A 22,949-nucleotide genomic window follows, 5' to 3' on the forward strand; every position below is an offset into this window, starting at 1 on the left:
TAAACTGAGAAATTAAGACCTAGGTGACTAGTGATAGACCCAGTGTCACAGGGCAAATCAATAACTAAGTACTTGGGTTCCTGTATTAGTCTTTATAGTCTGGTGGGCCCCAAAATCAAAACAAATCAGATCAAATGCTAATATAAATTTTATTCCCTGGGGCAGCTGGGTGACACAGTAGATAGAGCATAGACCCTAAATCAGGAGGATCTCAGTTCAAATCCAGTCTCAGATACTTAATATTTATTGAGCTGTGTGACTTTGTGCAAGTCACTTAACCTCATCGCCTTGCAAAAAAAAAAACAAACAAAAAATTTATCCCTGATGCCTACAACAATGTATGTCTACAAGTTCTGCTCAAAGTAAGGCTCCAGTTTGTTTGCCAAGAAAATTCCAAATGGGGTCGTGAAGAGCTGGATGCAACTGAAACAACAGCAACAAAATATAGTGCTTTAGAGTTTGCAAATATTTACATTTGATCTTCACAGAAACTTCTGGGAGATAGGTGGTATTCCCATTTAATAAATGAGAGAATTAAGACTAGAAGAAGTTAAATGATTTTCTCAGGATGAGTAACATTTGAACTCAGATCTTCTGACTCCATGAACAGCCTTATATTCACTGCACAACCTAGCTGCTCCTTTTTGGGGCAGGAATTATAAGGAAGTGCTTCACTTTTCTCCAGTCTAAACCTACCTCTTTGTTACAAGCTCAAAGACATCTATTATGCCATAGTGGAAGGTGGTATAAATGTCACAGAAAGGTACATTTTGGTGAACTGGATGAAAAATGGATGTGTATAGGACTGCCACTCAGTCAACCAATATTTATTAAATATGTACCCTGTGCTACACACTGTACTAAAGATTGGAGATACAGAAAGCAAAAACTGATTCCTTTCTTCAGGCGATCACATTCTAATTTCCCTTAAACACACACTCCTCCAACACAAACATTCACACCAAGACAACATAAAAATAACTATTCACATATAAGATATATCTATATCTATATGATAAGTTGGAATAATCTTAGAGGCCACCATATAGCCATCAATTCCTTGAACATCAACACCTCCATCAAGGATGTTACCAGAGAGATGTTCAATCAGGAAATATGCAATCATGTATTTAGAGTGAGGAATAACAGACAGACAGTTCATATCTGGTTTCTGGGCACACCAATAGCAATTGAATAACAGACAGTCCATGTACTTCATTGGGATATCAAGAGATCTAAAGAGAAAGCCTCTAGAATATTGGAGAGTTTCCCTTGTAACCTTTATAAAAGAAGTAGACAAAGACTGAGATAGTGTGAATAGATTGCAATGAGTATAAAGATGCATTTGAGTCTAGAAGTACCAAAGTAGGAAGCACATATGCATTTATTGTGATTACTATTTACCAATGCACTACTATGAATTAAATATGTTTTATCTCATTTTGGGAGGCAATTCCTATTATAAGACCCATTTTTATAAAAGAGGAAGCTGAGGCAGACAGAGGTGATTTTGTCCAGGGTTATACAACCAGTAAATGTTTGAGACAGGATTTGAATTCAGGCCTTCATGATTCCAGGTCTAGCATTCTTTACATTGTGCCACCTAGCTGCCACTAAAGAATTGATTAGAATTCTCATTGTAATCTCATAGCAGAACCCACAAAATTTAAGAACTGCTTGCTTAGGTTGGAAATAGTACATGATTCTGATTTGAATGGGTCAAATGAATAGGATATTTATCAGAGGAATAATATGAGAAAATGTCCTTTATCTTATTTATTGTATAGTCCCTTAAACATACTCATCCCTAACACAAACACTCATACCAAGATATAATTTTGTCCTGGAAAGAAATTATTCTAAAAATGGGCATAGGACTTGCATAATAAACAAATCTATTCTTTTGTGCTCAGTGAACCTTTGTAAAATATAATACCATGAGAAGCACATTTGTACTTTGTCTTCCTTCTCTGAATCCTGAATGTCATCCAACCCCCATCCTCTCAAGACAAATGATCAGACTTCAGAAACATTTTCTTTTCTTTCTTTTCTTTTTTTTTGCAAGAAAATAGGCTTAAGTGACTTGCCCAAGGTCACACTATTAAGTGTCTGGGGCCATATTTGAATTCAGGTCCTCTTGACTCTAGGACTGGTGCTCTATCCACTGCATCACCTAGCTGCCCCTAACATTTTCTAACTCTTAAGTGATAATGGAATTGGAAAAATACCTGCAAAATACCTGACTTGACTAAGACTGATTTTAGTTTCAGTTGTGTAAAACTTTCATTTGTTCCCCCTGAAGTTTTCTCATTATGAATTTTACTTGATCAGCTTCTTTGGCAAATAATTCTTACGTGTAAATTTTGACTCTTCAAGAATTTCCAGGGATTCAATGAAAAAAAAGCACAAAAGAAGGTGGCCTAGTCCTACCTGATCTAATATTATATTATAAAGCATCAGTCATAAAAACTGTCTGGTATTGGCTAAGAAACAGAGTGGTGGATCAGTGGAATAGACTAGGTGTAATAGCAGGGAATGATTATAGTAATCTGCTGTTTGATAAGCCCAAAGAGTCCAGCTATTGGGATAAAAACTCCCTCTTTGATAAAAACTTGGGAAAATTGGAAGTTAGTATGGAAGAAACTTAGATTAAACCAACACCTCACACCCTATACCAAGATAAGATCCAAATGGATACAGGATTTAGACATAATAGACAATATTATAAGCAAACTAGGAGATCAAGTAATGGTTTACCTGTCAGATCTGTGGAAAAGGAAGAAGAGATAGAGAACATCATAAAAACAAACTAGGTAATTTTGATTACATTAAATTAAAAAACTTTTGCACAGGCAAAACCACTGTAAGCAAGATCAAAAGAAATGTAGTAAATTGGGAAATAATTTTTACATTTAGTATCTCTGACAAAGGACTAATTTCTAAAATATACAGAGAACTGAGTCAAATTAAAAAAAAAAGCTGTTGCCCAATTGACAAATGGTCAAAGGATATGCAAAGGCAATTTACAGATGAGGAGATCAAAGCAATCCATAGCCATATGAAAAATTGTTCTAAATCATTGTTTATTAGAGAAATGCAAATTAAAGCATCTCTGAGGTACCACCTCACACCTCTCAGACTGGCCAATATGACCAGAAAGGACAATGATCAATGTTGGAAAGGTTGTGGGAAATCTGGGAACACTATTACATTGTTGGTGGAGCTGTGAACTCATCCAACCTTTCTGGAAAGCAATTTGGAATTATGCCCAAAGGGCAACAAAAATGTGCATACCCTTTGACCCAGCAATACCACTACTGGATCTACACCCTGAAGGGATGATGAAAAAAGAGTAAAAGCATCACTTGTACAAAAATATTCATAGCAGCTCTGTTTGTGGTGGCAAAGAATTAGAAATCAAGTAAATGTCCTTCAATTGGGGAATTGGTATGTGTATGTCATGGAACACTATTGTACTATTAGAAACCAGGAGGGATGGGAATTCAGGAAAGCCTGGAGGGATTTGCATGAACTGATGCTGAGTGAGATGAGAAGAACCAGAAAAACACTGTACACCCTAGCAGCAACATGGGGGCGATGATCAACTCTGATGGACTTGCTCATTCCATCAGTGCAACAATCGGGAACAATTTTGGGCTGTCTGCAAGGGAGAGTGTCATCTGTATCCAGATAAGGAGCTGTGGAGTTTGAACAAAGACCAAGGACTATTAACTTTAAGGAAAAAAGAAACTGATATCTTATTGTCTCACCTTGCCATCTCTTATATTTTATGTTTCTTCTTAAGGATATGATTTCTCTCTCATCACATTCAATTTGGATCAATGTATACCATGGAAACAATGTAAAGACTGGCAAATTGCCTTCTGTGGGGGGTGGGGGAGGGAAGTAAGATTAGGGGGAAAATTGTAAAACTCAAAATAAATAAAAACTTTTAAGTACAGAAAAAAAGAATAACGGAAAAAAATTTTTGACTCTGGTTTGGAAATGTGGGATGAGTTGAATGAGTCAATATAGTGGAGGTGGGGACTGGGAAGGGAAAGTGAGACCACTTTGATGAAAGACAGAAGATGAGACAGAATATTGGATGATTAACACCTTTTCTGTCCTGCTTGCTTGCCAAGGTATTTAAGGGAAGGATGCAGAACAAATGGGGATGGATCTTTCAGAAAACTAAATAAAAATAGCACAGTTTGAATAAAATTGTATAGGAGGGGATAGGAGGGGAGGGAGAAAGAAGAATAAAGGAGAGAGATGGAGATGGGAGGAAGGGGGGAGAAAGAGAGAGGTGGGAAGAGAAAAGATGAGGGAGAGAGAAGAAGAGAGGAGGGGGGAAAGACAGGGAGGGATAGGCAGGAAGGAGAGAAGGAAAAACAGAGAGACAGAGATACTGAGTAAAAGACTGAACTAGAGCCAATGGGATTTTTGTGTGGCTAAGTAACAGTTATGGTGTTGATTTAGGGACAGAAGTATTCTGTCCATCATCTTTCTGGGGATGATAGAGGGATGAAGATATCTGTTTCCTGTTTATTTTCTGTCTATTGTCTGAGTCCATTTCTCTACTCCAGAGTTAGATAGTTTACACTTAGGGTTTATGACTGTGATAAATATACTGAATCCTTTTAGAGAATGCCTCCTTCCTAACCCTTTATGATACATTACTACTTTTTAGAAAAATTCCTAAAACCAAAATCCTTTGCTAACAATTCTTCTTTATTTCCTGGAAGTGTACATATCAATAAAATTGTTACACTTATGATAAAAAATTATTTATGCTTACAATATATGTAGAAAGGAAGCCTGGAGGAAGCTAGGTGGTGCAGTGGATGGAGCACCCGCCCTGGAGTCAGGAGGACCTGAGTTCAAATGCAGCCTCAGATAATTACTAATTACCTGTGACCTTGGGCAAATCAGCCCCAATACCTTGCAAAAACCTTAAAAAGAAACAAAAAGGGAAGCCTGGTATAATTTCTCTGATTCTGGATGCTCAGGCTAAGTTTACCTTTTGTCCCTGAGACAATCACCCCTCCCTCTTCCCCTAACCCCCCTTTTCCACTGCCACTTCCATCACTTTGCCCTATCTGTCCCCACCCCATCAATGGGAGATAATATAACCATAACAAGAAGAGGAAAATTAGAGAGAAAAATACTTAAAAAAGAATGCATTGAGGGCAGAGCCAAGATGGTGACAAGAAGGGATCCAGTCTTAGGCACTCTCTGATAAAACTTGAAACTAAGGACTCTAACTAAACTTTCAAGAGACAGAACCCACAAAGGGACCCAGTGAGGCAGTTCTCCTACTCAAGGTAACCTGGAAAAGAGTAGAAAGGCTCTGCTCCCTGGGGTTGGAGGGGTGGCCCTCCAGAGTGAAAGAACTTCAGCCTCCCGGAGGCAGCCCCAGGGCGCTGGGAGGGGCTCACAGCAGCGGGGGAGTCTCCTGAGCTGCACCCCAGGGAGCACCGGGCACAAAGTGGGGGAACAGTGGGGGACCTCTGCCAGAGAGAGCACATGGAGCCCAGCCCTCAGGGCACACAGCTAGCAGCTTGGTCTTTCTGCAGCCCAGATCATGAAACAGAAGCAGGTGGAGCCAGTAAGCAGGAGCCTCCAGGGCATGAGCCCATTGAGCTGAGGGAGGGTAGTGAAGAGAGACTGCCCAGCTCTGTCCTCTGCCACTGGAACAGGACTCTGGGGCTCTGACCACATTCAGATCCTGATCCCAGTCTAGGCCCCCCCATAGAACAGGGTCCCCCACCTCAGCCCGGTGGCAGAGGGGGGCGCTTATGGTCATTCACAGACCAGGAGGGAGGACAGAGCCTCACACACTGAGACCCTTGTGGGAGTGTCCCAAAAGCTCAGAAAGCACCCCCAAACCAGGCCCAGGCTGGGAAAATGAGCAAGCAGAGAAACAAGAGGAACACCATTGAGAAATATTTTGCATATGAGCCCAAGAAGGATCAAAATACTCAGTCTGCAAATGAGGAAGCACAAGCTCCTGTATCTAAAGACTCCAAGAAAAACAGAAATTGGGCTCAGGCTATGACAGAGCTCAAAAAAGACTTTGAAAATCAAATGAGGGAATTGGAAGAAAAACTGGGAAAAGAAAGGAAAGAGATGCAAGAAAAACATGAAAATGAAGTCAGCAGCTTAGTCAAGGAAATCCAAAAAAATGCTGAAGAAAATAGCATGCTAAAAACCAGCTTAGGTCAAATGGATAAAACAGTTCAAAAAGTTATTGAGGAGAAGAATGCTTTAAAAAGCAAAATTGGCCAAATGGAAAAAGAGATAAGAAAACTCTCTGAGGAGAACAAATCCTTCAGACAAAGAATAGAATTCAGGGAGATTGATGAATTTACCAGAAATAAGGAATCAATAATTCAAAACCAAAAAAAAGAAAAATTAGAAGAAAATGTGAAATATCTCACTGAAAAAACAACTGAAATGGAAAACAGACTTAGGAAAGATAATTTAAAAATTATTGGAATACCTGAAAGTCATGATCAGGTAAAGAGCCTTGACATCATTTTCAAAGAATTACTACAGGAAAATTGCCCTGATATTCTAGAAGCAGAGGGCAAAATAGAAATGGAGAGAATCCACCGATCCCCCCGAGAAAGAGATCCCAAAAACCCAACCCCTAGGAATATTATAGCCAAGTTCCAGAACTCCCAAGTCAAAGAGAAAATATTACAAGCAGCCAGAAGGACACAGTTCAAATATTGTGGAGCTGCAGTCAGGATCACACAGGACTTAGCAGCAACTACATTGGAAGCTCGTAGGGCTTGGAATATAATATACTGGAAGGCAAAAGAGCTTAGAATGCATCCAAGAATGAACTACCCAGCAAGGCTGAATGTCCTCTTCCAGCGAAAAAGATGGACTTTCAATGAACCAGGGGAATTTCAAATGTTCCTTTTGGAATGGCCAGAGCTGAACAGAAGGTTTGATCTTCAGATACAGGATTCAGGTGAAGCATTAGAGATTGGAGGAGAAGGGGAAAATATGAGGGACTTAATGAGGATGAACTGCATGTATTCCTGCATAGAAAAATGGTACTGATAACACTCATATGAACCTTCTCAGTTAATAGAGCAGGTAGAGGGAGCTTTTATAGTTGAAGCATAGGAGAAAACTGAATTCGAAGATAAAATATGGTGTAAAAATGGAGTCAATAGAAAAAAAAGGGAAATGTAATGGGAGAAAGAAAAAGGAGAGGGGAAATAGGCCAAGATATTTCATATAATAAGTTTTTTCTTTATTACAATGAGCTATTGCAATGATATGGAAGAGGGGAGGCAAGGGGGAATGAGGCAACCATTGCTCTCATCAGAGGTGACTAGGAGAGGAAACAGTAAATATACTCAATGGGGTATAGACATCTGGAGTAAGAAGGAGGGGGGGGCAAGGGGAAGGGGTGGGGAATCTGAATAAAGGAGGAGAGGATGGACCATGGGGGGACAGTGGTCAGATATAACACATTTTCTTTTTTACTTCTTGCAAGGGTCTGGGATTGGAAGGCCTGTCCAGGACCATAGGGCCAGGTAGATTCTGGGCCTAAGGGGTGGTATGGAGGCTCAGGGCTTCTTGGCCCCAGGACCAGGGATCTGTCTGCTGCGCCACTCAACGACCCTACAGCAGAGTCAGAGTGAAAGGAGAGAGAAAATATGGTACACGGTAGTGGAGAAATAAGAAAGGAGGGAGTTGCGATCAGCAATGGCAACGTCGGAAAAATATGGAAGCTACTTTTGCGATGGACTTACCATAAAGAATGTGATCTACCCATGACAGAGTTGTTGGTGTTGGAACAAAGACTGAAGCACATTTTTTATTATTATTATTTGGGGGTGGGTGCAGGGCAAATGGGGCAGGGTGGCCTGCCTGGGGCCACATAGCAGGGTGATCTTTGGGTGTCTGAGGCTGGATTTGGACCCGGGTGCTCCTGGCTCAAGGGCCAATGCTCTGTCTGCCACACAGCCACCCCTACTATGATTACTATTTTATTTTATTTTGGGTCTTTTTTTCCCCTTCTATTTGGTTTTGGCAGGGCAGTGGGGATCGGGTGGCTTGCATGTCACATGACTGGGTGATTGTTGGGTCTACAGGGCTGGATGTAGGCTCACGTGCTCATGGCTCCAGGGCTGGTGCTTTGTCCATTGTGCTACCTGTACAATTATTACTATTATTTTGTTTTAATTTTAATTTTTTTTCTCTCCCCTTTACTTTATCGCCCAAGCAAGTCTATATTCATGGAGGGAGGGGTATTTTGTTTACTCTTAAACAAGAATATTTTATTAATGTAAAAAAAAACATTTGTACAAAATGAGAATTAAAAAAATTAAATAAAAAAAAGGATACCCTACAGACTTCTCAGTTTGAGTTCTAGATAGAACTTCTGAAGAATTGCCATTTATTTTTCTAATGGGAAAAGTTTTTTCAGTCTGTCCTCACTAGGTATCTTTTCAAATAAAGTAGGAATCCCTGTTACATAAAGACATTAGCCTGAATTATTCCACTTTTTTTACAGTCCTATAAAAGGGCACATCTTATCATATCACTTTCTGATTATTGATTGGAATTTTCTTACTGATTTCTCCTGATAGAGATTGCTTAATTGGAATTATTTGACGGCTATTTTCTCCAAATTGATAGCTATTCATGTGAGGTGCAGAAGTATTTCATAATTGTTTCCATAAGTACATCTAAAAGTAATTAAAAGAAATTATTAATAGACCTCATTTGGATTAAAAATAGATAAAATAGGTTAAAAAAAAAGAATGTATTTGAGGCCCAACATCCTTCTGTGGTATTTGGGGACCCAGATCCCTGAGTGTTTTGAAGCACATGATTCAGGCCAACCCTTGAGACATGAGAATAAGGAAAAAAAGGTGACTAAAGTGGATTATGGAGCCTGATGGAAGAAGTCTGTGGAGGAAAGGCTAGCAGTGTAGATACTAAGTTATAGAGGAAACAGGCAACAACCAGAAGGAGTGAGAAAAGAGCAGAAAAGAGACCTAGTTGCAAATGTGTCTCAGAATTTCCCTCAGAAATGTCACAGGGACCTTCCCTCAGTTGTTTCTCAACCGGTTACCTGAGATCAGTTGGGAAATTAAAGAAAATCATCTTCATAAAAGAGAGGGAACTTAAAATAGTGACATGGAGAAAGTGGAAATAGGTCCAACTACAGTTAGTTCTCATTGCATCAATGTCTTAATCCCATACAGGTCAGAGAACTCCCCAGAGAGAACAGTCCAGAACAAGGCTGAGAAAGACTCTTCAAACTTGGGGGACCACAGAAGGGAAATGGCTCACCATAAGAAGTACTTTTAAAGCAAGAACACCATAGAAGAATCACTGGTAGAGATAAATTAAAATTTTGAAGTTGATTTCATATCCCCAAAATAGGCAAATAAATAATGGCAATAACAAAAAAAAGATAGGGAAAAGTCAGTTGGAATGGGTGGTGAAAAGATAGGCAGACTAAAGTGCTGGTAGAAGAGCTACAAACTTGCACCAGTCATTCTAGACAACAATTTGGAATTATGTATAAAGGAGGACTAAAATGTTCAAAGAACAAATCAGAGAAACATTTGTTTTTAGATTTTTTCAAGGCAATGGAGTTAAGTGGCTTGCCCAAGGCCACATGGCTAGGTAATTATTAAGTGTCTGAGGTTGGATTTGAATCCAGGTACTCCTGACTCCAAGCCAGTGCTCTATTCACTGAGCCACCTAGCCTCCCCAAGAGAAACATTTTTAAAGGGAAAGGAGACAATATATTCATGGACAAATATAAACAGGAATATACATCCCAAGAAACTCCATAGCAAAGTGGAAGGAACACAAGGATGGAGGGAATAAACATTTATTGAGTGCCTATTATTTGCCAGATGCAATGCTTTACAAAACAGGACAGTAAGACAACTGAAGAGCTTTGAAGGCATCCAGGATTTCCAAGATATGTAGAGGAAGAGCATTCCTAGGCATAGAAAACAACTTGACAAGACTGAGAGGCAGGAAGTAGGTGATATATGAGAAACATTAACCAGCTTGGTTTGGATGGAAGGTGGAGAGTACAGATAGCTTGCATTATGTGCCTCTTTTAAAGTTCGTAAAGTACTTTACAAATATTATACTCCCACAGCATTTGATACTAAGAATAACCCTAGTAGGTAGATATACAAATGTAGATATACAAAGTAAAAAAAAAGCAATCTTCACTTGCAAAGAGCTTACATTCTGTTGGAGGAGGTGAGACAAGTATTTATGTAAATGCAGAATAACAATTAAGAGACTAAATACAAATTAAGACAAAGTAGTCTGGGAGAGAAGGCATTAGCAATTAGGAAAGAGAAATAAAAATAGGCTTCTCATAGAAGATGGTACATGAGCTACATATTCAAAGAGAATGTTTCTATAAAGTTGAGGTTAGGCATGGCAAACTACTACTACCAAAGCATGGAGATTGGAGATGGTTTATCATATATGAAGAAGACAGAGAAGGCCAGTAGTATAAGGCCAAGATCTTTAGTACAGAGACTCAAGTACAAGGAGGCTGGAAAGATAAACAGGGCAAGACTATGAAGGGTTTTAAAAGCTAAACTTTAAAAGCTATTTTATTCTAGAGACAGTAGTAGAGCTGCTGGAATTTATTGAATAGAAGTTTAAGAACTCTTATGAACATCATTATGGCAGAAATGTGGAGGATAGAATAAAGATATGAGATGATGAGGGTCAGGATCCTTGTTTCTAAATTGTAGTTGTTGTTTACTCATGTTCAACTCTTTATGGTTTCATTTGAGGTTTTCTTGGCAGAGATATTGTAGTGGCTTGCCATTTACTTCTCCAGTTCCTTTTACAGCTGTGGAAATTGAAGCAGACAGGGTTAAGTTGATTTGCCCAGGATCACAGAGCTAGTAAGTGTCTGAAGTCAGATTTGAACTCATGAAGATGAGTCTTCCTGACTCTAGACTCAAGTGCATCACCCTAGCTGCCTCAAATTATAGTATCTAATTTTAAATGCCCTCATGCTAGAGGAATTGGGTTTATACCTGCATGCTAATGGTTCCTAAATTGCTTGAAATAAATGTATTTTAGGATAGAATCAAACTTTGAAAATAAGTTATTATATTCTAAAGAGATAACTGCTCATTTTCTTATGCTAAGAGGTTTTTCTATAAGAGATCTTATTTTATTCTGTAAGGACGTGTTTTCTGTTACTTTGTATAGTATCTATCATTTCTGCAATATAAAGCTTTTAATATTTTTGTTCTTGTTTTTTTCATTCGAAGTAATGGCACATGTGAGACACATACCTGGATCCCTATCGAGAGTCACCTGGAAATGCTCATCAGGATTGTAGGCATCCTTTGAATAATCAAGTAAGTCAATAACCTGTTGGTCTTGTAGAACAAATTTGACAAACTCTCTTGTGAAGGCAAAATAAGCCAAGAAAAAGTATATGGTCAGATTATGGGAAGGTGGGTTTTTTAATGTCCAGGTTTGGTCAATAAAAAAAATATAATTGAACCTACTTACTTTTCATGGCTATATTTAGTCCTCCAAATAAAATACTCAGGAGGCAGCCCCCCCCAGGGTGATATTTTTCCCCTTTAAAACTTTTCAAATGCTGGATTCTTTCCTTTTTAGTTTTCAGGGAAAAAATCTTGCCCACAAATGTTGTTGATGCACTTCCACTGAACCTTCAAGGCTACAAGGTCTCTCATACAGTTCAATTCAGCCTGGAACCTGGATATTCCAGAATAGACCACATATGCCATCTTTAAGCAAGGGAAGCATTGGAAAAACAGTCCAGAAATCCTCCTACTTCCTCATAAAACGCGAGGGCTACCTACTTATCCATACGAACACAGTAAATATTCTGGGGTATGTAAACCTCCCTGAAGAATCTATCAAAGGTTTAGAAGTCTTTGTGTATAACCATTATGTAGGCCAAAGAAAATTTGATTTCTTCAACTGCCAGAGTTTTTATTATATAATGAATCTGAATCAGTTGTTGCCTACACGTAATCATACTAAGTGTTCTAAGAACACTTTTGTTAAAAAAGAAAGTTCTCTCCTTTTATAATTTGATTACAGACTTCTTGCTAATTCAGCACTATTAGATATAGCTGTTCTCTGGACTCTTTTTTGCCCCAGCAATTTATGATTGTAAAAGAGAACAAAAATTAGAATAGCAAGGAGAACTAGTACAAAAAGACATTGTTTTCAAGGTCCTATTTTTCACAATAAGAAAGCAAACAAAAAAAAATGATACAGGGTTTCTGTCTGATAGAATCCCAGTTAACAGTTTAACTTCCATTTTTTGGGGGTGTCCCATGATCTAGATCCTCTTGGCAGAAGCATTTGGGCAGCTTTTCTACTCATGTATCTTTTCTGCCTAATTTTTCATTTTCCAGTTTCCTCCTGTCTCTCCACTACTCTGGTGAACATTTGAAGGAAGCCTGCTTATTTATTCGAATTCCTCTTAGCCTTTTGCTAACCTCAGGCGGATATGAGTATGCACTGATATTTCTTCATATTCCTGTGCTGAGATAAAATCATTTATGTGAGACATGACTATTTTTAAAGTCACATACTATACTCTCCAGGTGGCTTTCTCTCCCAGCCAGAGATTAGTAATTGTGTTAGCAATGCTACTTCCTGTTAATGGTGTTCAGTTGTCCTCAGGTTTTATTTGCTTAAATAGTAGCCCTGCCAAGTGAGCAGCATTGTTACCTGGAAAGTCATTTTATGAGTACACATTTACTACTCAAATAGAAAATCACTTAACCCTTTATTTCCTCCTAAATCCTCATTTGTCAGGGTAGCTAGGTGGCACAGTGGATGGAGTGCCAGACCTGCTGTTAGGAAGACTCATCTTCCTGAATTCAAAACTGGTCTCAGACACTCACTAGCTGTGTGACACTTGGCAAGTCACTTAACTCTGTTTACCTCTATTTTCTCACCTGTAAAATGAGCTGGAGAAGGAAATGGTAAACTATTTCAGTAATTTTGGCAAGAAAGCCCCAAATGAAGTCATGAAAAGTCAGATCTGACTAGAAATGACTAAACAACACAAATCTTATATGTTGCACACATGGGCAGCTAGATGGTGCATTGGGTAGAACACTGGCCTTGAAGTCAGGAGGAGAGGAGTTCAAATCCAGCCTCAGGCAGTTACCAATTACTAGCTGTATGACCTAGGGCACTTAACCCTGATCGCCTGCATCCAGGATCATCTCCAGTTCTCCTGATTTATATCTGGTCCTTGGACCCAGATGGCTCCAGAGAGGAGAGAGTGAGGCTGGTGACTTAGCACAGCACCCACCTCACTCAAATCCAGTGTATGTGCTTGTCATAGCATCACCTCCCCTGATGTCATTAGTCCTCTGAACATGAAAGACAGGGGCGGCTAGGTGGCACAGTGGATAGAGCACCAGCCCTGGAGTCAGGAGTACCTGAGTTCAAATCCAGTCTCAGACATTTAATGATTATTTAGCTGTGTAGCCTTGGGCAAGCCACTTAACCCCACTGCCTTGCAAAAAAAAGAAAAGAAAAGAAAATGAAAGACAAACATCATATGTCACATTACATCATTGTAGGTTATAAGGCTATAAGTATTACTATCAAACCCCATTTTTATTAGAAAAACTTTAATTCAATAAGCCTAGAAAACATTTTTCAATTACAGAAATTGCAAGAAAAGTTTACTTCATTGCTTGAACTTAGACTTGCATGGCTGGGAAACTGGAGCACCTTACTGCTTAGAGGCCTTTAACTAAGGAACTTGGTTATAGGGACCAGAAACACATCTGAAATCTCTGAGGATTGGTGCAGTTTTCTCACAGTTATAGTTCTCAAGCAACCCATTTGCCTTATTTGAAAACTGTTTTGTACTGGTCAATCATTTGCTATTTCCTTCTTCCTTTGATTGAGAAAATGAAAGACAAACATCATATGTCACATTATGTCATTGTAGGTTGTAATAAGTATTACTATCAAGCCCCATTTTTCTTAGAAAAACTTTAATTCGTTCAGCCTAGAAAACATTTTTCAATTACAGAAATCACAAGAAAAATTTACTTCATTGTTTGAACTTAGACTTGCATGGCTGGGAAACTGGAGCACCTTATTGCTTGGAGGCCTTTAACTAAGGAACTTGGTTATAGGGACCAGAAACACATGTAAAATCTCTGAGGATTGGTGCAGTTTTCTCACAGTTATAGTTCTCAAGCAACCCATTTGCCTTATTTGAAAACCGTCTTGTACTGATCAATCATTTGCTATTTCCTTCTTCCTTTGATTGATGCAAAGAGCAATGCAGAGAGTGGGACATTTCTTTTTCTGATTCAGAGAATTGCACTTGTTACTTCTCTCCCTCTCAACTCAGAAAGCCTCTAATCTTCCCTTCAGTTAGAAATAAGATTATTTAATATTATATCCTGGTTTATACACTATTCGTTTCTTTTATGCATAACAATCTTTCTTCCCCTGATTTGTTATTCAGTTGGCATGCATTGCTTAATAAATCAACATTCTCAAGAATTTGAACCTTTGTTTTCCTAGTTATTTCAAATTTCACCAATCATAGTTTTTGGTGAAACCAGGTAGATTGGAAAAGAACTTCAATTCCTGTGACAATCTTCTTATTTCAGATTTCACTTATCATAGCAATAAATTCATTGTTTAAAGAAGTTAATATGTTTCACTCACCCCTAATTTATGACATAGCAATATCATCAGTGGAGAATATAATGTTTACCTTGTTTTATAGATTTAACTTTATGTGAAATTTATCTTATAAATACCAAAAAATATACCAGTTAAGCTTGTTAAACAAAATGTACAATAGATAAGTATATTACAGAAGGAAAAGGAAAAGAATTCACAATTGCATTGCTTGGAGATTCCTAGGAAAGGTGGGGACTCCATGATAATCATAGAGCATTTCTGGAATATACCTTTTTTTAAGTTTTGCTGAAGATATAGAATTTAAGACTTAGGTTCCAGCTTTGGTAGAGTCCATTACTGAAAATGGCATCCACCCTGCAGTCAAGAGGACCTGAGTTCTAATTTGACCTTGCAAAAACCAAAAACCAAAGAAAGAAACAAACAAACAAAGAAACAAAGAAAATGCCAGTCTGAGCATTGCAACCCACTGTTCTCAGTGGTCGACAGGGCATGTCAATCTTTCTCCAATCTTGTCTCTCTCTTGAAACTGGAGGAATAAAAGCTTTTCAAGAGTAAAGGAAATAGGATATGCAAAGGCAATTTACAGATGAGGAGATCAAAGCAATCCATAGCCATATGAAAACATGCTCTAAATCATTAATTATTAGAGAAATGCAAATCAAAGCTTCTCTGAGGTACCACCTCACACCTCTCAGATTGGCCAATATGACCAGGAAGGATAATGATCAATTTTGGAAGGGTTGTGGGAAATTTGGGACACTATTACACTGTTGGTGGAGCTGTGAACTCATCCAACCCTTCTGGAGAGCTATTTGGAACTATGCCCAAAGGGCAACAAAAATGTGCATACCCTTTGATCCAGCAATACCATCACTGGGTCTATACCCTGAAGAGATGATGAACAAGGGTAAAAACATTACTTGTACAAAAATATTTATAGCAGCCCTGTTTGTGGTGGCAAAGAATTAGAAATCAAGTAAATATCCTTCAATTGGGGAATGGCTTAGCAAACTGTGGTATATGTATGTGATGGTACACTATTGTTCTATTAGAAACCAGGAGGGATGGGAATTCAGGGAAGCCTGGAGGGATTTGCATGAACTGATGCTGAGTGAGATGAGCAGAACCAGTAAAACACTGTACACCCTAACAGCACCATGGTAGTGATGTTCAACCTTGAAGGACCCACTCATTCCATCAGTGCAACAATCAGGAACAATTTTGGGCTGTCTGCAAAGGAGAGTACCATCTGTATCCAGATAAGGAGCTGTGGAGTTTGAACAAAGTTCAAGGACTATTCCCTTTAATTTAGGAAAAAAAGGGATATCTTATTGTCTGATCTTGTTACCTCTTAGACTTCTTGTCTCTTCTTTAAGGATATGATTTCTCTCTCATCACACCCAATTTGGATCAAGGTACAACATGGAAACAAAGTAAAGACTGACAGATTGCTTTCCGTAGGAGGGGGTGGGGGAGGGAAGTAAGATTGGAGGGAAAATTGTAAAACTCAAATAATATCTTTAATAAAAATAAATTTATAAAAAACAAAAAAAAGAGTAAAGGAAATAGAAAATCTGGGATTTTCAGTGTCTGCATGCTCACATGCAACTTTCCCCTTTTTCCCCTATAATTCTTCACCAATCTTCTATCCCATCAGTATCCTTAAGAGGGTATTAGAAGGGGCAGCTAGGTGGCATAGTGGATAAAGCACCAGCCTTGGAGTCAGGAGTACCTGGGTTCAAATCCGGTCTCTGAGACACTTAGTAATTACCTAGCTGTGTGGCCTTGGGCAAGCCACTTAACTCCATTTGCCTTAGAAAAATAAAAAAATAAAAAAAAGAGGGTATTAGAAATGGCATAGTGGCAAAAAAAAAAATACCATTAGCACAAATAATATATATGCAGATTATATCTATAGAACTGTTTTCATGGTTTTAATTCACAAAACTCCCACAATATCTCAGGTCTAATACTGTTAAGACCTAGGCAATTGAAATACAATTCAGAGAAAGGTAACAGAAAGATCCAATAACTTTTAGTCTGTATTTTAGCAAGTTCAGCAAGGTAATGAATAGCTTTATTTTAGATCTAGAGGAGATCTTAGAAATAATCTAATCTGATTTTTTTTTATAAAGAGGAAAGGTGACTTGATGGAGCTGAACATTCAGGAAAGCAACAACAACAACAACAACAGCAGCTACTATTTATAAACATTTCATAGGTGCCAGGCTTTTGGTTCTCTTCAATGAGATCTCAGATATTTTGCTAAGCACCTTAAAACTATTACTTAATTTGATCTTCACAATAACCCTGGGAGGAAGATGCTATTATTATTCCCATTTTACAGTTGAAGAAACTGAGGCAAATAGAAGATAAATAACTTGGCAAGGATCACCCAGCTATCAAGTCTCTGACCACTCTTAAACTCAGGACTTCCTGATTCTGGATCTGATGTTCTAGTCTTTACTTTATAGCACCCATAGCACCAGTATTCCTAGGTGGTCTCCCATCCAAGTATTAACCAGGCCTGACTCTGCTTACTTTCCAAGATCAGATTAGATTGGGCACATTCAGGGTGGACAGCTAGAGTGCCAGCCTTGAGTCAGGAGGAATTGAGTTCAAATCCAGCCTCATACACTTATTAGCTGGGTGACTTTGGGTAAATCACTTAGCCGTGATTGCTTCCTATCCAGGACCATCTCCAGTCATCCTGATTCATAATCTGGCCACTGAACCTAGATGGCTCCGGGGAGAGAGTGAGGCTGGTGACTTAGCTCAGCATCCCCTCTCAAATACAATTCATGTGCTTATAGTGGCAACACCTCCCTGACATGGTTGTCTTCAAAAACACAGGACAAATATCATTCATTATTATCATTAACATTCAAACAAATTGTATTATTATGCAACTGTAAAACTAATTGACCATTCTAAGTCTCAATTTCCTCCTGTAAAATGAGAATAGTAATAGCACCGACCTCATAGGAACACTATGAGGATAAGATAATGCTTGTAGAAGCAGAAGCACAATATAATATATGTTGTTCATCTTTGGTTTTTCAAAGAGGATAAATGACATCATGGGAGGGCCTTGACTTGTGTTTGAATTGGTTTTAAGTGAGGCAGAATTGCACAAAGTCATTAGCTTCACTCTCTCTTTCAGAGTAAAGTCCAGTGGCAAGACAAAAATCAAAAGGACTGTTGGGAAGGGAAACCTTTGTGGTCTTTGATGTATAACCAAGCTCTAAACGCTCCATAGTAGCTGCCTCAGCAACTTCATGGCTGTTAGAACAAATTCTCATTCACCCATCCCCATTTTTGGAGGAGGCATCCTTCTAACTCATGATAGACTTGAGGTTTGTCTATATGATTTAACCTGCTGGCAGAGAAAGTTTGACCAGTTTGTGGCTGCTGCACATGCTACAGTTTCTTGGAGTCACAAGTGATGAGAGTTGGGTGAAGATAGACACTAAAGGTAAATGAACAATCCTGAAAAGGGTTTGGCAAGCCCTCACCAGATACTGGTCCTCCCTGAACACCCCATATACCCCAATATATTAATATATTATATAGCAGTCTGGACTTGTAATCAGTAAGACTAGATTTGAATCTTGTTTCAGGTTTATTTTTGTATAATCTTGGCAAATCCAAACTTGCTTTCTTCTCAGTGAATTGAGGGAGCTGAACTAAATCTTCTGCTTCTTAATCTATGATCCTAAGACTTTATGAATTAAAGCAATATGAGCTATTATAAATGAAGAAATTGGCACCTTAGGCATTGTGGAGAGACTAGGGGCAATGATCTATATCTTTGCATCACATGTATTATAAATAGATTAGATCTAGAAAAGACTTCACAGGTTTTCTTGTCCAACTCTCTCATTTTACAGATGAGAAAACTGACTTCCAGAGAGGTTGTGACTTGCTTAAGGTCACTTTGGTAACAAATAACAGAGCCAAGATGTAAACTGAGGTTCTCTAATCCGAGACCTAGAAATTTTTATCTGAACCCAGTTTTCTGGCTCCAAATTTTATAATCTTTCCATTATTTAACACTCAGACTTTGATTTGCTAAATAAGATGGGGAGTTGATAGAATGATCTGCAAGTACCAGAAGGGAATGATTTTGTCCCAGTTTTCTATGAATTTAATCTGTTAAAGCATGCATATATTTTAGGTGAGAATGTTTAGAGCCTGAACTATTCCACTAATTTCCCTTAATTCTTCATCTCTCTTGGCTTATGCACACAAAGCTTAAAGCAGAGGTTCTGAACCTTTTTTTGGTGACTCTTTGGCAGTCTGGTAAAACCTAAGGACCCCTCCTCCAAATGTTTTGAAATATATAAGCTAAAAAAACCACTCCAAAACACAACATTGAATTACAAAGGAAACCTATTATGTTGAACTAGTTTATATATATATATATATATATATATATATATATATATATATATATATGTATATGAATAAATAGGGTTACTTATATGTTTTCTATCTATCTATCCATCTAAGGAAACCTAAGGTTTTGGGATCACTAAAAATGGGGAAAGCCTTTTGGAGGAATTTTGTATATTACTGTAGCAGAAAAGAATATGCTAGAGGAAGAGCAAAGACATGAAGTCTTCAAAGTGATTATAATTACACACATAAATGAAATATAATTTCATATTAATATTTAAATAGAAATAATGTCTCTGAGCTAATGCAATTAAAGATATATTCGGAGGAAGTGTATCATGGAATCTGTATCTTAAAAAACTTAAAAAGATGTTTGGACTGATTTTGGAGAAGTATACTGGATATTGGATCTCTTAATTTTAAAATGTCATTGATATCTTTTTACTTTTTTTTCCATCTCTTGTCACTGCCCAAGGATCCTTCCTTCTCCTTCCCTTCCCTTCTTGATCAGAGAAGTCTTCCATAGAACAAATAATTGCAATTAAGCAAATGAAATCAACACACTTTGGTCATTTCTGAAAACTTCTCATTTAGCACTCACCTCTTTGACAAGGAATGGCAGAAATGTTTCATCAGTCCTTTGTGATGATGATGAAATACTGCACTAAGCAGAGTTCTCAAGTTTTGCTTAATATAGTCAGAATATAAGTTTAACCTATTTCTCCTTCCTTCTCTCTGCATCAGTGTATACACATTCTGAATTCTTTGTTTTTGTCATTCTTAGAACATACTATTCCATTACGTTCATTTAATCCCAATTTGCCTAGGCATCCCCTCAATTGATGGATACCCCTTTTTCTTTTACTCCTTTCTTCATTTATGTTATAAAGCTATTTTTGTATGTATCGATCTATCTCTCTTCATTATTTCCTGTGCTTCTGACAAAGTACTAAAGATAGTTGGCAGCTACCTCATTGTTGCTTTTATTTTCATTTAGGCTAAAAAACAGGTGCATCTACTTTTTTAGAGAACAACTCTGAGGTACCACCTCACATCTCTCAGACTGGCTTGTACTGTGACTCTCCCTCAAACCATTCAGATAATGAACTCCTTGAGAGCAGGGACTATCTTGACTGTATGCAGAGGCATATAAGTAAGCTCTTAACATTTGACTGATCAAACCCTATGAAAATCTTTAGGCACTTTTTTCTAAGAAATCATGCTACCAAGACAGTTTTTAGGCCTTTCTTCTGTTAAATTTTTGGGAATTGGTGATTTCTCAGTTTCATTTAGGTGACATGGAAAACAGAAGACTGAACTGGAGATGGGAAGATTTGAGTTTGAATCCTGCCTCAAACACTTAATAGATTGTGTGACCTAGGCAAGTCACTAAAACCTTCAAAAAAGGGCTCAATTTCTTCTGCAAAATGGGGATAATTAAAGAACTACTTCACAGGGTTGTTGTAAGGACCAAATGAAATTATATTGGGTGTTTCAGAAGTCTTATTCTAAGTTATTAGAGTTTATAGCTACACTATGATTCGTTCAGTTATATCCAACTTCATTTGTGGGTTTTTTTTTTTGGCAAAGATACTAGTTTTCCATTTCCTTCTCCCGGTCATTTTACAGATGAGGAAACTGAGACAAACAGTTAAGTGACTTGTCCAGGGTCACGCTTCTAGTAAGTGTCAAAACCAAATCTGAACTCAAGAAGCTGAGTCTTCCTGACTTCAGATCTGGCACTCTATTGTATCATTATTGTCCTTATTAAAAGATTACTTATTAATCTACATTATTGTTCCTATCAATATATTCCTTATTAATCTGCTTACAATCAATCTCACATTCCTCTTGTGCCTCTGAGGCTACTACATAATAAGCAATGAATTAAAAAAACCATGATAGTTCACAATTTTCCTGGAACAGACAGTGGAGATATATAATCTAACCTGGGAGCAATGAAAAGGGTATTTTATCTATTTTTTATTAGAAGGCCTGGGTTCTCAGAGAATCCTATTACTTTCACTCAATAGCGTGGGTAAGTTCCTTTCTTCTCTTGGTTTCAGTGATTTTGTTTGTAAATAAATCAATTGGCCCAGTAATAAATCTAAAATTCTCTCATCTAACCTTTTATAGACAATAAAACAAGTAACTTATCTTATCCATTCAAACTTCCATTTCAGCTCAAATTTGTATGTGCATTTATAATGCCATATAATTGCAATGTACTACAAAACTGTACACATTACATGTTTTTAAACTCCCATTTTAACCTCTTGTTTTGTTGTTCATGCAAACAGGATATATAAATGAGAGGTGTGAACCTAGCAAAGACTTCTTGAAATAAGCTTAAGGAACAGGTAACATCTATTTTCAGCCACAGAAATCAACAGCCATGATATAATTCACCGGCCATACAATATTTTTGACTCTTTTTGAAACTTATCCTGATGAATCTAGAAACCAAGACAAAAGAATAAAGTATATCACACATAGGCTGTCATGATTGTGTCTGTTGTTGCAAGTTTTACTTAAGTCATCTACTCATCATCCAGCCTTCCTGAGTTTCTTAATTATATATCACTACATTTATTTCATGAACTCACTACAATTATTCCTTACATATTGCAGATGTTGGGGGGAAAAGTGTTAGGGTTAATTTTCCACAGTCTGGAAAATTCATGTAAAATTTTGTAGCCCTCTCTTCATACAAGGGAAATCTGAATTATTATGATATAAAAAGAAATACATATATTTTATGCATTTCTGAGTTTCTAAACTTTTTCTGTGTTGCCTTCTGGTCATTACATGTTATCTTTGGCTTATGCAAAACTCCTCCAAAATTTCCATTTAATTTCATTTGTCAACCTTTGATAAAATGAAACTCTGATGGGGAAAATTGTAATGTTAAAAGGATAACTGTACTTGGAGCTTCTGCACCCAGCTGAAGACACATCCTCTTAATATTTTCTCTACTCCTTTTGACTTTATTTCCCCATTCTTTTTCAAATAACCATATTGGGTGATCAACCATGACTCCAGAAGACTCATAATGAAACACACCACCTACCTCCGGTTAAGGGCCAAACACAGGGTAGATGGAGATATAATTTTTTTGGACATGGCCCATTTAAGAATTTGTTTTGCTTGACTATACATTTTCCCAACAGGGGTTTTGCCTTTTCTTATTCTTTTAATGGTGGTAGTGATAAAGAGACAAAGATTAAAGAGACAAATTGCATTAAAAAAATGAATAAAAAAATCTTCTTGAGTCTTCTAGTTTACCTATTCCTGTTTTTTTTAATTTTTTTTTGCAAGGCAGTGGGGTTAAGTGGCTTGCCCAAGGCCACACAGCTAGGTAATTATAAAGTGTCTGAGGCCAGATTTGAACACAGGTACTCCTGACTCCAGGGCAGGTGCTCTATCCACTGTGCCACCTAGCTGCCCCAGTTTACCAATTTCTTGCTCATTGCTGCTATTCCATCATTGAGAAAGGCTATTTTATTCATTAATATTGATATCCCTGGTGCCCAGCATATTGTGTGACACTTAATACTTAATACTTGTTGATTGATTTCTTGATTTGATAATAATTTACCTCCATCTCAACTGACTCATTCTGACTCAAATCCATCATCCACAAAGCTGGAAGCAAACCTTATGACCAGTATATAACAAAGGTATTGATGTTCCATGTAACATTTAACTCGCTTTTAAAAATGATTACATATGCTATCATGGATTTGTGACAAAAAGTTGTTAAAATTTCATAGGCATATTTAATGGGCATTTAGTGTACCTTAGTACAATAGTTATAATTATGTAATTTCTTTTATAAAATGTCCAAT

General features: G+C 37.7%; 1 protein-coding gene and 1 pseudogene across 4 annotated transcripts in view; both read right to left on the minus strand.

Annotated features, from left to right (window-relative positions):
- Positions 1-22,949, minus strand: part of LOC141503010 (N-acetyllactosaminide beta-1,6-N-acetylglucosaminyl-transferase-like) — a 146,861-nt gene that overhangs the window by 87,448 nt on the left and 36,464 nt on the right. The window lies entirely within an intron of this gene.
- LOC141503011 (N-acetyllactosaminide beta-1,6-N-acetylglucosaminyl-transferase-like) lies at positions 6,600-22,921 on the minus strand (annotated as a pseudogene).

Source organism: Macrotis lagotis, chromosome X (genome assembly GCF_037893015.1).
Source record: "Macrotis lagotis isolate mMagLag1 chromosome X, bilby.v1.9.chrom.fasta, whole genome shotgun sequence".
NCBI lineage: Eukaryota > Metazoa > Chordata > Mammalia > Peramelemorphia > Peramelidae > Macrotis > Macrotis lagotis.